Below are 14,911 nucleotides of genomic sequence, written 5' to 3'. Positions count from 1 at the left end.
GGATGTTCTAATAAATCTTGTCTTTGGCTGAAAAAAGAAAAAAAGAGTATTCAAGACATGGTGGAAAAGGCATGGAGGTGGGCAACAGAATGTCACATATAAGGAACAACAAGCAGGCTAGTTTGGGGAGAGTGTAGAGTATATGACTGGGAATAACATGTAATCAGTCTGAAAAGATAGTCTGGAGGCTGAATGTGAAGATGTGAAAATGTGAAAATGCCAAAGAGGGGAACCTACATTTTATCTTAAAGGCAATAAGGAAAATTCTTGAGCAGGTGAGATGACATGGTCAAAACTATGCTTTGAGAATATCAATTTGGAAGCTGTGTGAAAGATAAATTTTCAAGAGAGGTCAGATGTGGGGAAAAAAATTAGGAATCTTCTGCAATAGTCCAGACAAGAGATGAGGACCTGAACTTAGTCTAAGCGGACAAAAGAAATACCGAAGAGATCATATCTACATTTGGCAACCAATTACAAATGAACGGTGAGTGAAAGTGAAAAGTCTAGAATGACTCCTAGATTGAGAATCTACAGTAACTAGAAGAATGGTGATGCCCTTCAAAAACAAGGAAGTTTGAAAAAGGGGTTAGTTTAGAGGTAAAGATGAGTTCTATTTTGGACATGGTGAATTTGAGATCATGGGACATCCAGGGTAAGATGTCCAGAAAGTAGTGAAAGAAGTGGGACTGAAGCTCAGGAGAAATAAAGGTAGGATGTGGAAATTAAGGAGTCATCTGCTGTTGAACAGCTGACAGGTGACAGCTGAACTAATGGAAACTAAATGAGAGCTCAGAGAGAAAGTGTAGAGAAAAGAAAAAAAAGCCCAGGACACAAATCTGAAGTATATCCATTCACATGGGATAAGCCATGGAAGATCCTGCAAAAGCTATTGAAAAGAATTGACCAGACAGGTAGTAGTCTTACAAAAACCCAGTAAAAAAAGAATACCCAGAAAGAGAGGTAGTCAGTATATCAAACACTGCAGAGCAGTCAAGGAAGAATACAACAGATTTGACAAGAGATGAATGACAACTTTGGATAGAACAATTTCAGTTAAGTGATGATATCTACAGCCAGATTATGAAGGACTGAAAATTGAGTGAAAACACATATGAGTGCAAGCATCTATTTCTAGGAATCTGGCTATGAAAGAGAAGAGAAATAAAGGACAATATGGTAGGGTCAGTCGAAGGTTGGAGAGATCTAGGCATGTTTGAAGGCAACTAGAAAGGAGCCAGTAAATACAGAGATGTTGAAAATTAGGGAAAGAAGGAGGATGACAAAGGAGCAAGTTCCTGAAAGAGAAAGGAAGGGATGCAATCAAATAGTACAAATAAAAGGCAAAGGCACAAACAGATGGATTAATGTTGATGAGAAGTGCTTACCTCATTTTTTAAGACTGGAACAAAGGAGAAGAGAATGGGGGGAATGACGGTGAAAGTAATTACGTTTGGAATTGAGGGTGCTCTCAGGACAGACAGCCTCAAATTTTTTTTTTTAATTTAATTGCATTACAAGGTAAGGTCTTCTGTGGAGAAGGGAGAGGGAAGTGGTAACATAGGTGACTTGAGAAAATGTTTGGAAAAGCCATTGAGGGAAGTGTGATGAAGAATAAGGGACAAAATATTTATAGCAGCTATTTGTGTAGTGGCAAAAAACTGGAAACTGAGGGGTGCCCATCACTTGGGTAATGGCTAAACAAATTATGTATGGTACATGAACATAATAACATAAAAATAACAAATGGACGGGTTCAGAGAAACCCGTAAAAATTTGTATGAACTGATTTGGATTAAGTGAGAACTTAAACCAGAGAACAATTTATATAACAATAAGTAAAGACAAATAATTTTGAAAGACTTAAGAACTTTGAACAATGCAATTACCAACCACAATTCCAGAGGACAGATGATACAGCATACTTACTACTCCCCACACCTCCTGACAGAGACGTGATGGACTCAAGATGAAACATTTTTAAACAATGGCCAAATTTGTTTTGCTTGACAATACATATGTTACAAGGGTTTTGTTCTTCTCTTTTCTCCAATAGGAGAGAGAAAAAAGATGGAACAGAGAAAAAAAATGCTTAATTAAAAAAAAGTTTTATTTTTAAAAAAGAATTTATCTCAAGGAAGAGTAAAACAACAGACATGTGTTAGTGAGGGACCAATTAAGAATGGATAACACAAATTTGTGACCATTCTCTATCAGTGTTCAGCAGCACCAGAGCAGGAACAAAGAAGCCATCAACAGGTGAGAGTAATTAAGGGTACAGGTTTTGTACAATGGGAAACTTCCTCTTTCTACATCCCTCAATTATCAGTAAAAAAAAAAAAAATAAGGGAGCAGAAGGAGAGTTATGCAGGTTACAGGAGTAACCTCTACAATAGCTTCCCCCTAGCCCCCACCATTCTTATCTTCTTCACCAATTTACCCTTACCCGTAAAGCAAGTTAAAAAAGCATATTTGATTATTGCTCAAACTAAAGACTTTTAGTCAGCCTTGTGTACAGTTCCCCAAACAACCAAAAAGTTAAGATGTAGATATAGATACACACACACACATATACACACTCACTCACGTAGAGAATCCTGCAAAGATGGCTCTACAACTGTAGAGTTGAGCTTTATTATACCTTCCCACATTAATGAGAATTTGCCAATATAAGCCATTAAACCAACTACAACTTATTTGTTGCTACTTCCTTCAAGATGATGACTAGCAAGGTTCCTGGATTGAATGTCATATCTGTTAAATTTACTAACAGAAAGTGGAAAAGATTTTTATATATCTATATAGGTTTTTGTTCAACATAAGAAGCACTGAAGAAATGCCACAGAATTTGAAAGATATTACTATCTTTAAGAAGGAATTTTAGACTAAAAGGCATCTGAACTGAATACTTGTGAATAAATGAATGAAAAAGCATTTATAAGGACTTACGGTGTGCAAAGCATTATGCTAAGTCCAGGGGATAAAAAAACAAAACAACTAAAAACTAAACAGTCCCTTGATCTCAAGAATCTCACCTTTTAATAGGAGATAACAAATATAAAAGGTTTGCCGGTAGCAGTCTTTCCCATTTGGACCTATATGGTATGTAGTCATTAACTACTATAGTTATCTGTGGATAAGTTCCATAAAGGCAGAGATGGATATTTATTTAACTGTTGTATCTTTCTCCAATGCTCAGGACAGTGTGCCCTTACAAAGAGCAGGTGTTTAATAAATGCTTGATCAGTTAATAATTATATGACCACCACCCTGGTTCAAGTCCTGATTACCACTTACCTAGACAACTGAATTAGCCTTCTAATTGTCCTTCCTAACCATCCATTCTCCATCCATCTTCCACACAGTTGCCTAAGTGATATTTCTAAAGCACAGATCTAACCATGTCATTCCCCTGTTCAACAAGCTCCAGTGACTCCCTTTTGCCTCTGAGATAAAAAATAAAGTCTTCTGCCTGACTTTTAAAGACTTTCACAACGTGACTCCAGGCTTACTTTTCCAGGCGCTAAATACATCACCTTTTACACTCTGTGTTCCAGTCAAAATGGCCTGCTTATTGTTCTGCTAATTTTTACTTTCTTGTCTTTGCTCAAGCTGTCTCCCATCCTTGGACATGGCCCCCTCACCTTTACTTACAGAATTCTTAGCTTTCCTCAAAGCTCAACTGAAGTGAAATTCTACAAGAAGTTTATTCTGACTTCTCCCAGTCACTAGTATCCTTTTCAGGAAATTACTTGGTACATATTTTGTATTTAATTTTCTTTGTACATGTTATTGTTCCCCTAGTAGAATTTAAGCTCTTGAAGAACAGAGGTTGTTGATGTGCCAAGGATTCAGCACCCAGCGCAGTGTCTGTCACATAGTAGGTAGGTAGGTAAATGCCTGATGTATTAGTGAATCCAGATTTAGCAGGTAAAAAAAAAGTCAAAGGTGTTATTTGATAATAATTAACCCATATGTATATGAAGCTTTAAATTTTGCACTGCATTTTACACACAGCATTTCATTAATAACTTCCCAACAATCCTATAAAGTAGGTAACTAAAGGTATTACTATTTCCATTTTACCGATGGGGAACTGAGATTCAAAGAGTTTAAATAACTTGCCCAAAGTCCTACAGATGCTATCAAAGGATTTGAACATAGGTGTTTTTGACTCAAAGTCCAGAATTCTAACCATTATGCCATGTTGCCATGAAGAAAACCAATATTTAAAGTTGAAACATAATTGAAGAAAACATTTAATCATTTTTTTGCTGTTTGTCCAAATTATAAACAGTGGCTATTTCACAATTCTATAAAAGATCAGCTCGTTTCTTATCTAGATCCTGAGGGATTTTAACATCACCAGTGTTGTATCCAACAGGAAGGAACTCTCCCACTTCCCTGACTATTTTGGTAATATAAATCAACAGTTTTATCAGTCCACAATTAGGTACTGAGAAGAGTGTTTGGTCCCATATGCTTTTTAGGGCTGCTCACCTCTTGGTATCCATGCATCATTATTATCTAATAAATGTACCTAAATATACAGAGCAATATCATTTCCAACAATCCAAGGCTCTTCATTGCTTCAAAAAAATTTTAAACTTCCTGTTAAATACAACCTTGTGTTGGCACATCTCAGAATGAAGTCAGAGGCACACACTACAAATGACAATGTCAAAGTGCAACACTCCTTTAAAGATAGTTTTCATGTTCTAAGAATTGAAATACTCTTATCCCTACATAAAGAGGCAACTTTGTCTCTAAAAGGAGTGATAGATATTTCCCAAAAGTTCATATTTACTTTCCTAAACACCTAAGGTCATTTTTAAAAATTACAACATCCAAACAAATTTCATCTCCAAACTTTATAAAGGGGAGGGGAGGAAAGGAAATAATATTGGAGATCAGGGGAGGTGCATACAAGAAATATCTACAAGATTCTCTTCTTTTGAAACGTTCCTTTGTCATCAATAATAGCACCATTTCTGCCCTCTACCCAAAGCCAGAGTTGAGGATGGCCTTGATTTGGACTCCCCTGGGATTTTGTTTTATACTAATTATCAGACATGGAGCTCTAGTGAAAAATCGAGGTTATTTCACCCCTCCCCATGTCCCCTAAGGAGCTGAGTTAGCTTTCTCCAGCTTTCCCAAACTAGAGTTCAATATGAATTCTAATCTCCCCTAGGGGTACTAAGCCATGAACTCAACCTTTCAAAGTACTATTATTGTGTTGCATCAAATGTTTTTGTACATTACTCTCACAATACTTGGTCCTAAAATCTAACTCATTACCATGAGAAAACTTCTCATTCTATATTCAAAAGTGTGTAAGAGTGGACCACTATTACTACTGCTCCCAAAAAGTTACTCAAGCAGTCCCAAAATAAGAATACAACTTTAACGTCAGGTGGAATCTGTTTTCCTCCTACCATTCCTCATACTCATCAATTCGGCTATCCCTTCTGCCCAAATCTAGCCATAGCTGTGCTATATCAAAATAACTGCCCTCACACTTCTCAGTATTACACTTTACAAAACACATTATCCCCATTTTATAGGTAGAAAAAAACAAAGGACATACAAGTGCAAATGCAAGGCCACCCATTAGATCTGCCTCGTATCTGGCATCAGAAAAGAAAAACACTGCTTCAATATTCAGAAGGGCAGTGAGTTTTGCAAGACACATACCAAAAAATTTTTCCCCCTTTGGGCACATTTAGACCTGGCAAAATTTCAAGCCTTAACTAGTCTAAAACTAGGTCTGAACCCTGATCTCCTTTGTTGTCCTTTATTTTCCCCCCTCCTCTTGGGAAATTTCTGTTCATCGACCTGACCACTGTTGGTTCTATGGCTTTCCCTGATGTTTCTCCCTTCTGAATTTTTTGATACCAGAAAATCTTCTTCCTCCAAGGTAGTACCAGCTTGAGATTGGCCATTAAGAGGCAGTAGAGGTGAAAGCAGTTAGCATGCAACATCCTGCCTGAACTTGACTAAATCAAGACCAAGAGATCCTAGGTAACTCTTAGGGTACTTTTACATAGAAGAAAATAGCTCGAGTTGAAACTTGTGTCCATACAGCTTACTGACAGATTTAGAACTCAAATTATAGTACGCTGAGAACTCTCACAAAGAACTTAAATTAAGCAAAACCTATATGGAAACTAACTGGAGGCATGTGGCCTTCAAACAGTAAAGTGAATTGATACTCTCACTAGGTTAGAGTCAGAAGTTATTAAAAGCACAACCAAATCAAAGTTCAATCTATATAAATTGGAATCTTTCTTAAGGAAAATTTTTTTCCCATAGGATCCAGCAGACACATTTGCATGTGGACAGGAAGAGGTTACAACAGTTACTCCGGTTTCAAATTGACTTATTCCTGTCCTTTGGACCATCTCTCACAGCCGGCATTCATCCACTTGTGTTTAGTAGAACTTTGCATTTAGCAAACTAGATAAAATTAGCACCTGGATTTAACTTGGAATCCATAGTGGGCACTTTTTTAAAAAGTACACACAAATTTGTAAAACCAACTTAAAGACTTCCCTTTGGGGAGGCTCTGAAAGTTAAGTGCTTACAAAAAATGATACCGCTAATCAATAGTATCCTCTAACCTTCTAGCCTAGGGGAGTCAATAGTTCAGGTCCTGCCTGTAAACATTAGGAATTCCCTCCCCTTCCCCATTACCCAAAGAGAGAGCTGTCAAGGAGGGAGAATACGAAGTGAATTGTACCCGAGAAGGGAAGACTGAGTGGAACTGGCAAAGCACGACCAGGAGTGTCACTTTTAAAGAATGAGAAGGGGTTTCCAATATGCAAAGGCGGAGGGGGGGTGGGGGTGGGGGGGAATAGACACGGACTCTAGAGGTCAGCCGATCCGGTGGCTTAACAATGTGATAATGAAGAGACAATGGTCTAGCGCAACCAACTGAGGGTTTTGAAACAGGATTAGCCACGCAGTCCTTTAGCTAGTAGATGCCCCACACCAAGGTGGCTGCAAAGGGAACAGAGTTCCTCTGCCCAAAAAGAGAACCCTTTTCCTGCCTTCCTGGTAGGGCTTTAAAACTCCATCCTGAAAATAGCCTCAGAGTCCGGCTGAGAAAACAAAAGTTGTCGCGGCGCCCCTGGCCTGAGAGGCTGGAACTCCTGGGGACAGGAGGCTGGCAGCGGGCAGGCAGCCGACGCCTCTGGGGAGGGGGAGCCGAAGCCCAGAGGGAGGGGGCAGCTCGATCCTCTAAGAAGGGGCGGCCCTCTAAACACCCCCCTCCCGCGCACCTGCCCCGCAGCCCCCACAGCCCGCCGGGGTCCCCTCCCCCTAGGCAGGGAGGAGAGGGGAGGGGCGAGGACCCGCCCAGCCCCGCCCCGCCCGACCGGCCCGGCGCCCCGAGGGACAGGGCGTGGGGGGCACGGCCGAGAGGGGGGGAGGGGAGCGGGCGAGCCTGGGCACGTTCCTGGGGCGCAGGGGAGGGAGGGATTGTGGGGGGAAGGCCTCAGTCCCGTCCCGGCCCAAACATCCCCTCCCCCCGCCCTTTGGCCCGGCCCGGCCCGAGCGCAGCCCCTCAGGGCGGCCGGAACGGGCAGGAGGCTCAGAACGAGGGAATTCCGCCCGGGCCCCCCACGGGCGGACAAGCCAAGTCACTCACCGACCAGCCAAAGTTGTCTTGGAGCTTCCACCGCGGCTCCGAAGGGCAGCAGCGGCCTGGGGCTGGCACCCGGGAGGGCGGGACGGTCCCAGCGGCTCCTTCAGGTGGCGGCAGCGGCGGCGGACGGAGCGTGTGTCGTGCGGGGTGTGTGGGGCTGAAGTCGGGGGCGCGCTTCGGGGACGCCACGCGCTGCGCGCCGCCGCCGTCCCCGTGTCGTCCACCACTCCCCCCCTCCCGCGGCGGGGGCGAGCGCTCCGGACAGTAGGGCTGAGGGGTGCTGAGGGACGGGGCGGGGGGGAAGGGGGGGAGACGAAGGAGCGCGGTAAAGGTAACTGTTCCTAGTGGGGAACGTTCGCGACTGGAGACAGAGCTGTAGAGGCAAGGGGCGGAAGGCAGGTGGGGCGGGGGGAGGGGGGGAGGTTTGAAGCTGGCACCTCCGCGGGACTCCGGGTTTCTCCTCAGACTGAAATTACCCGCTTCCCAGCCCGGCTTCCCCGGTTGCTAGGCAGATTTCACCTCCCATACTTCCGGGTTTCGGTACGTCTGCGTGAATGGCAAGGCAAGCGACCAATGAGAATGAGGTGTGTGCCCAATTGTCGAGACCTACGCCCAAAGGGTGCGGAACCTACCCAAGATCGACAGTACTCATCGGCCAATGAGAAGCGAGCCCGACTGACCCGACCGATCGCGCCAGCAGCCATGAAGGCCCAAGGGGCGAGAGCCGGCAAGCCCGACGCATGATGGGCGGGCAACCGAGCCAATCGTCAGGCAGAAGAGAATGCCTACCCAGTCGACGCCGTGCGGATACGAGAGTTCAGTCGCCGAAGGGGCGGAGTCAAGAATGTAGCGTCAATCTCCGAAGCTGAGCTCCCTTCGACCCTTGAGGGCGGCCGGTCGGCAGGGGCAAAGGGGGTTCCCTACAGTGCTCAGCAGGGGCGCCCCACCCACAATGCACCCGGAGGAGGCGAGAGCGGTGTGGACTGGGAGCCGCGCGGGTGGGTGTGGGGGGAGGGGCGGGCGGTGCTGGAAGGGGGGGGCGGGGCGCTCGCGCGGGGTGGTGGTTGGCGCCGGCTGGGCCGAGCCCTGGCTGCCGGGGTTGGGGAGGGCCACCAGGGAAGCCAGGAGGCTTGGCTTCTCCACAGTCTCAGGCCTAGAGGATCCCGAGACTCCTCACCGACCCCGGGGGCATGTCCCCGAGCCGAGCTCGTCCACCGCTACTCAGGGGTTTTGGCCCCACTTGACCCTCGGGTTCATATCCCCTACTCCCTCTTCAGCCCGGCGTCCTGTCCTCACTGAACCCCCTGAGCTCACCCTCACTATCCCCTCCCCAAACCATCGTCTCGGCCTCCCAGCCTTGTCCCCTGGCTTGTCTGCATACCCCCATTCTCGGTGACACTCATCTTCCCCGGGCTGTTTTACTTACACCCATGGGTGTCCCTTCCCCCTACTAGACCCATTCCCACCATCCTTTAAAACTTGCACTCTCTTCACCCTCCCCTTTGCTTATCACGTCAAATCCCCTTTCTCCCTCCCCTCAGGAAAGTGGAGGACCAATTCTAAAAGTTAAAAAAAAAAGTCCCTATTAGGAGGGTGGATGATGGCACCAGAATTTTGTGTGCTGGTGTCTTAACTCATAATGCTACTTACTAGCTGCTGACCTTGGACAAACAGTTCTCCCTAGAAGAAAGTGGGAGGTCCTCAGTTTTCTAGTCTGTAAACTGAGGAGGATGGTTTAGCCAAACTTTGTGTCTCCTTCAGTGTCCAGCATAGTATTTTGTATACTAAGTTGGCACTTAGGGTTTTATTTTTGTTGATTGGGGGAAGGGAGAGCCAGAGGAGGAAGGCTTACTGTGAGGGGTTTTTTCAGTCAGACAATATAAAGTTTATGCATAAATAGTGAAGCAAGAACTTTTTTTTTTCTTTTCTTGCTTTCAAAGATAATCCCTTTGTGAAAAATAACTCCGAAACAGTGGAAAGAGCACTGGATTTGAAGTCAGAGGACCTGGGTATGAATCCTAGTTCTCCTAGTTCCTGTATAACCTTGGGCTCATTTTGTCATCTGCAAAATGGGAGGAGGTAATTTAGATGATTTCTAAAGTCCTTTTTATTCCTATGCTCCTATGATTGTGAACAACTAGAAAGCCAGAAGTGGTTCCGTATAGAAACAATCTTTGCTTCAAGATATTATGTGGTCGAAAGATATAGATGTGTTAAAAGAAGCATGGGCTGATAGATTCTTAGTTTCTAGTTGTCCCCTTATTCTCCCTCCAGCACTTCTAGCTTCCGATTCTGGGCAGATTCCTTCCCCTCTCTGAGACTCTGTTTATCCATCTAGATGCTAGACTAGGTAGATGGTCTTTTAAGACCTTTTCTAACTCTAAGGTCCCTTCTGACTGAAGTTACATGGTTCTTAATAGTTTTGCCCCAGCATTGGGGAAAGATAACAGTGGATTTCATGTATCCTTGAGTCTTCATGCAAGTAAGATTTGTATTGAGAACTTAAAAACTCTTTGAAGCCTCTCAGGCAGCCCCAGAACCCCTGTAAACAGAAGTACTTATCCAGGTCCAGCAGAATCCTCACCTGCCCAAACCCAAGACTGTAAAAGAGGGTGAGAGGCCCTGGCTAGAGTAGTGACATCTTAGACAAAAGTGACCCAAACTAAACCTAATACAGTGGAGCTTATGTGATGGAGACAGTGAGGTTGAGTCGGGGCTTCTTTTTGCATTTTCCAGATATTCCTCAGAAATATCATTCAGATCAACAAGCAATAAGTACCTGCTATGTGCTCACTTTCTGGGAGAAATTAAGAATTGCTTTGGGAAGCTTGTTGAAGGAACAGAAAAGACTTGATCAGGCAGAAATGAGGAGAAAAGTGTAGGCCAGTCTAGTCATGGGAGGTTGATGAATAGAGGAGGTAAGAGAGAGAGAAGGATCAGATTAGAGAAAGGTGGTCTAGTTTGGCCAAAATATAGTGTATGAAGAGAAATAATATTTAAAAGTCAGAAAGGGAAGGTTTTAATTCGATTTTTGAGGGCCTTGGATACAAGGTTAGGGAGTTTGGATTTTATGCTGTGAACAATAGAGGGCCTCTGAAAGTTTTTTCAGTAGGGAGTAAATCGACCAGACCTGTGTATTAGAAAGATAAAGTATCACTGGACCAATGACATTTCAGCTTCCTTTAGGAGCTAAACACAGTGGATAATTCCTTTGATTTCCTAAAAACAGTTAACTTCCTAAAGGCAGAAGAATTAAACTAAGTGATGGTCTAAGGTGTCCCCCAGGTTCCAGATCTTAAGCATGGCAGGAAAATCACTAGCATTCAGGATGAACAAAGCCTCCCATCTGGTCAGGTGAATTCTGGGAGAATCTGAATCAGATGTCATCTGGTGAAGAATAGGCTGTCTGCTCTAGGACCAGCACAGTACCAAGATGGATGATGGGAATCAGACTTCTGACATGAAGAAGGAAAAGAAGGGTCTATGCCCTGTATAGGGATGTTTTTTCCTTTCCATGTGAGTAATGATTACATCTTGCATCAAGGCGTGCCCCTTCCCGGGTCTGGGAACACATCTGGGCAAACTGGCTAAGTGACATTCATATCCAAATAGGGAAATGGGAACAGAGCCAACAAGCCTTCACTGACAGCAGTGGAGGAGGGGCCTCAGTGGTGTCACGGAGAATGGGGGTGGGGGAGTGCAGGCCAGAAGAGGAGACCTTGTGTTGCTTTTGTGACCTTGGATTCTATAGGAAATACCACTTCTGGGGGAAGTGGGGTGGAGCACACCAACCCAGTAATATCAACACAGAAAGGTTGCGTGCAATTTTTAGAACAGACAGCCACGTAAAGTCCCTAAATGATAGTGGCAGTTCAGGTGTGCAAAACGGTCGTCCAGGTCTGGCTTCCTCTCTGGGGTTAACACCCCTCTACCATCATACTTGGTTGTCTCCTCAGATTATTTTGAAGGATAATTTGATTTTATAGATTATTTTGAAGCACAATTTGGTTTTCCCAAACAATTTGAGGCCCTCAGATGCATATTAGTAATTCACTGAAACCTGTGATAATTGTTCAGATGACATTGGGTCACATAGGTAAAGAATGATGATGTGTCTATTTTTTTTTTAAGAAATCTGAAAACACTGAAATCTAAAATCAGCCAGAACCTTAGAAACAACCAGAAGTCCAGATATTAATTTAAGTACCCTTTTGCTTTCCCAGGATAGTCTTAAATATTAAATTACCCTAAGGTGATGTTGGGAACTGAAATTAGATTTATTAGATATTATAGGCTTAAGTGGTAGCTGGAGTAGGAAGATCATGGAATATGACCCTAATACAAGGTTCAAGAATTCCTAGGCACTACTAAGAAATAATTATTTGGGCATTCATAAGCCAAAACCAAGATATGATCACTATTTAAGAGAGAATCACTTCACTGAGTCTCAGTTTCCTTGTTTGTAAAATAGGTATACTATCTATAAGTTTGTCCTAAAAATGACACCCCCTCCCATTCCCAGAAAAGGTAAAATATAAAATATGTCAGTTTAAAGAAAAAGAATTCATCTTTCATGGTTCAGAGAGAGGTATTTTTTTTTCTATACTACTTCAAAATGGGGAGAAGAGTATTGGATAATGGGACAGAAATGTTTGAACTTTTGTTTCCAGTTCCTTCTTTTAGGATATTTCCTTATCTATGAAATGAGGAAATTTTATTAGATTAGGGGTTCTTAACCTTTTGCGTGTTATAGAACCCTTTAGCAGTCAGATGAAGCCTAGGGACTCCTCTGAGTAATATTTTAATGCATAAAATAAAATGCATAGGATTACAAAAGAAACCAATTATATTGAAATAAATGTAATCTTTTTCTTCTTCCAAGTTTATGTATCTCCTGAAATCTCTCCATGCATCTCAGGTTAAGAACCCCAGATTAAATTATCCTACTCTAGTTGTCATAGCCCTCCCTCCCTTGAGCTAATGTTTTATTGCCTGTAACACTCATTTTTCATTTAATCACATATGAGACTTATTATTATTGAGGCTGTTTTATCTAATTTTTCTGTATGTCTTGCCCTCTCAGATGTATCCGTACCCCACAGCATCAAGCATAGGATTAGACACATAGGGAGTGGGAAGTAATAAAGCTGACATGGGTCTGAGAGATCCTCTAGCCTTCCCCCTTTCCCATATGAGAAAAACAGGGTGATTTGCCTAATGTCACACAGTAGTACAAGATCTGTTCTGATTTCCCCCTCACTTGCTAGTGTCCTCAAAACTACACACACACACACACACACACACACACACACACACGTCCCCAGTTACTTTGTATAGATTTTATGTTTACCTGCATGTCCTCCCTACCCCCAATAGAATGTCTTCCTCAGCACCTAGCACAGTGTCTGGCAAATAATAAATGTTTGGTGACTGAAAGAATACAGTTCAAACCCAGGTCATTGGATTCCAAATCCAGGGTTTTTGCCACTGTACCAGACCTCCCTCAGTGAATTGAAAAATCAAAAAGTTTGAACTGTCCGCAGTCTTCTCCTTGACACAGATAATTTAGAATTGACTGATTTGAATCTGGAAATTCAGCCTGCCTGACTTAAGAGGTAGTGATTACTTGGCATCCACAGATTCGTCAAAGTTGTTAAATAGATCCAAAAGTTAAGTCTAATGCTTACTTAGACCAGTAGCGTTTTTCCCTGAAACTCCCTTCTGTTATTGTTGACAAAGATCTGCTGGCTTCTACATTGTATCTGTCTCTTTGGTGGACTTCAGAAGTCCCCTAAAAGTTGTTACCTACTTGTATTCAGTAGCATAGGAATGATTTTCATGATTTAATGAGAGAAATTTACATTCTCATAGCTATAATCAGCTCTGGCAAAAGTTTCCTGGCCTCCATTTTAAATCTGTTCTGGTCATTATTCCGAGTAAGTGGCCATCAAGTAGTTCCACACAGCTCCCCCTACCTTCCTGGCTCTGACCCAAACAGGAGCCCAAGCTTTCCTCTTTCCAAAACTGCCTCTTACACTGCCTCGGATCATTTCAAGTACTCTTGCCAATTTCAAAAAAAAAAAAAAAAAATGTTAAGGGTGAACCCACTACCAATGAAGATAAAATTGAAGCACTTATTAGGAACTATTTTGCCCAATTATGCCAAGAAATCTGACAATCTAAGTGAAATGGATGAATATTTGCAAAAATAAAAAATGCCCAAATTAACAGAAGAGAAAATAGAATATTTAAATAACCCTATCTTAGAAAAAGAAATTGAGCAAGCTATCAATGAACTCCCTAAGAAAAAATCCACAGGACCAGATGGATTCACAAGTAAATTCTACCAAATATTTAAGAACTAATTCTAATTATGATGTAAACTTTTTTGAAAAATTTACTTTTACAATACAAATATGATGTTGATACCTAAATCAAGAAAAGTGGCAACAGAGAAAGAAAACTATAGACGAATTTCCCTAATGAATGTTAAGACAAAAGTTTTAAATAAAATACTAGCGAGGAGATTGTAATATATCACAAAGATCATATACACTGTGACCAGGTAGGATTTATACCAAGAATTCAGGGCTGGTTCAAGATTGGAAAAACTATCAGCATAATTGTATCATATCAGTAACAAAACCAACAAAAATCAATAGATGCAGAAAAAACTTTTGACAAAATATGATATTGCCATCAAAAACACTAGAAAGCATAGGTATAAATTGAACTTTCCTTAAAGTGGTAAATAGTATCAAAGATCATCAGCAAGCATTATCTATAACGGGGATAAGCTGGAAGCCTTCCCAGTAAAATCAGGGGTGAAGCAAGAATGCCTATTATCACCTCTGTTCAAAATTATACTCAAAATGCTAGCTATAGCAATAAGAGAAGAAAAAGAAATTGAAGGACTTAGAATAGGCAGTGAGGAAACAGAACCATTACCCTTTGCAGGTGATGTGATGGTATACTTGAAGAATCCTAGAGAATCAACTAAAAAACTAGTTGAAATAACAACTTTGTAGCAAAGTTGCAGTATAACAGTTCTAACCCACCAATCTGAGATAATGTATCAAGCTCTAAAAATCAAGGCAACCAGATGGTTTCCTTTAACTAAGAAACAACTGAATTTTACCTTGTTGACACCAATTGTTTCAAGAGCCAGTTGATACCAGTCCTTTCAAGAGCCAGTTACTCTCAGAAGATGAAACCACCCTCCTGTACCCAGTCTTGCCCCTAGGCCGATGTTGAAAATCCATGGTG

General features: G+C 42.4%; 1 protein-coding gene and 1 long non-coding RNA gene across 2 annotated transcripts in view; one reads left to right on the top strand and one right to left on the bottom strand.

Moving 5' to 3' along the window:
* GATAD2A (GATA zinc finger domain containing 2A) overlaps window positions 1-7,744 on the bottom strand; it is a 229,003-nt gene extending 221,259 nt beyond the window's left edge. Inside the window, exon 1 of the mRNA XM_027851201.1 lies at window positions 7,649-7,744. The gene's annotated coding sequence lies outside the window, so the exon portion shown is untranslated. The remainder of the gene's footprint in view (window positions 1-7,648) is intronic.
* Window positions 7,745-8,501: 757 nt separating this feature from the next.
* LOC114035143 lies at window positions 8,502-13,735 on the top strand. Its single transcript, XR_003568195.1, has 2 exons — window positions 8,502-8,643; window positions 9,586-13,735. It is a non-coding gene; the product is annotated as an uncharacterized LOC114035143 (long non-coding RNA).
* Window positions 13,736-14,911: the final 1,176 nt, after the last annotated feature.

Source organism: Vombatus ursinus, unplaced genomic scaffold (assembly GCF_900497805.2).
Source record: "Vombatus ursinus unplaced genomic scaffold, bare-nosed wombat genome assembly UNPS02009173.1, whole genome shotgun sequence".
NCBI lineage: Eukaryota > Metazoa > Chordata > Mammalia > Diprotodontia > Vombatidae > Vombatus > Vombatus ursinus.
This window is presented reverse-complemented; position numbering and strand designations above follow the sequence as displayed.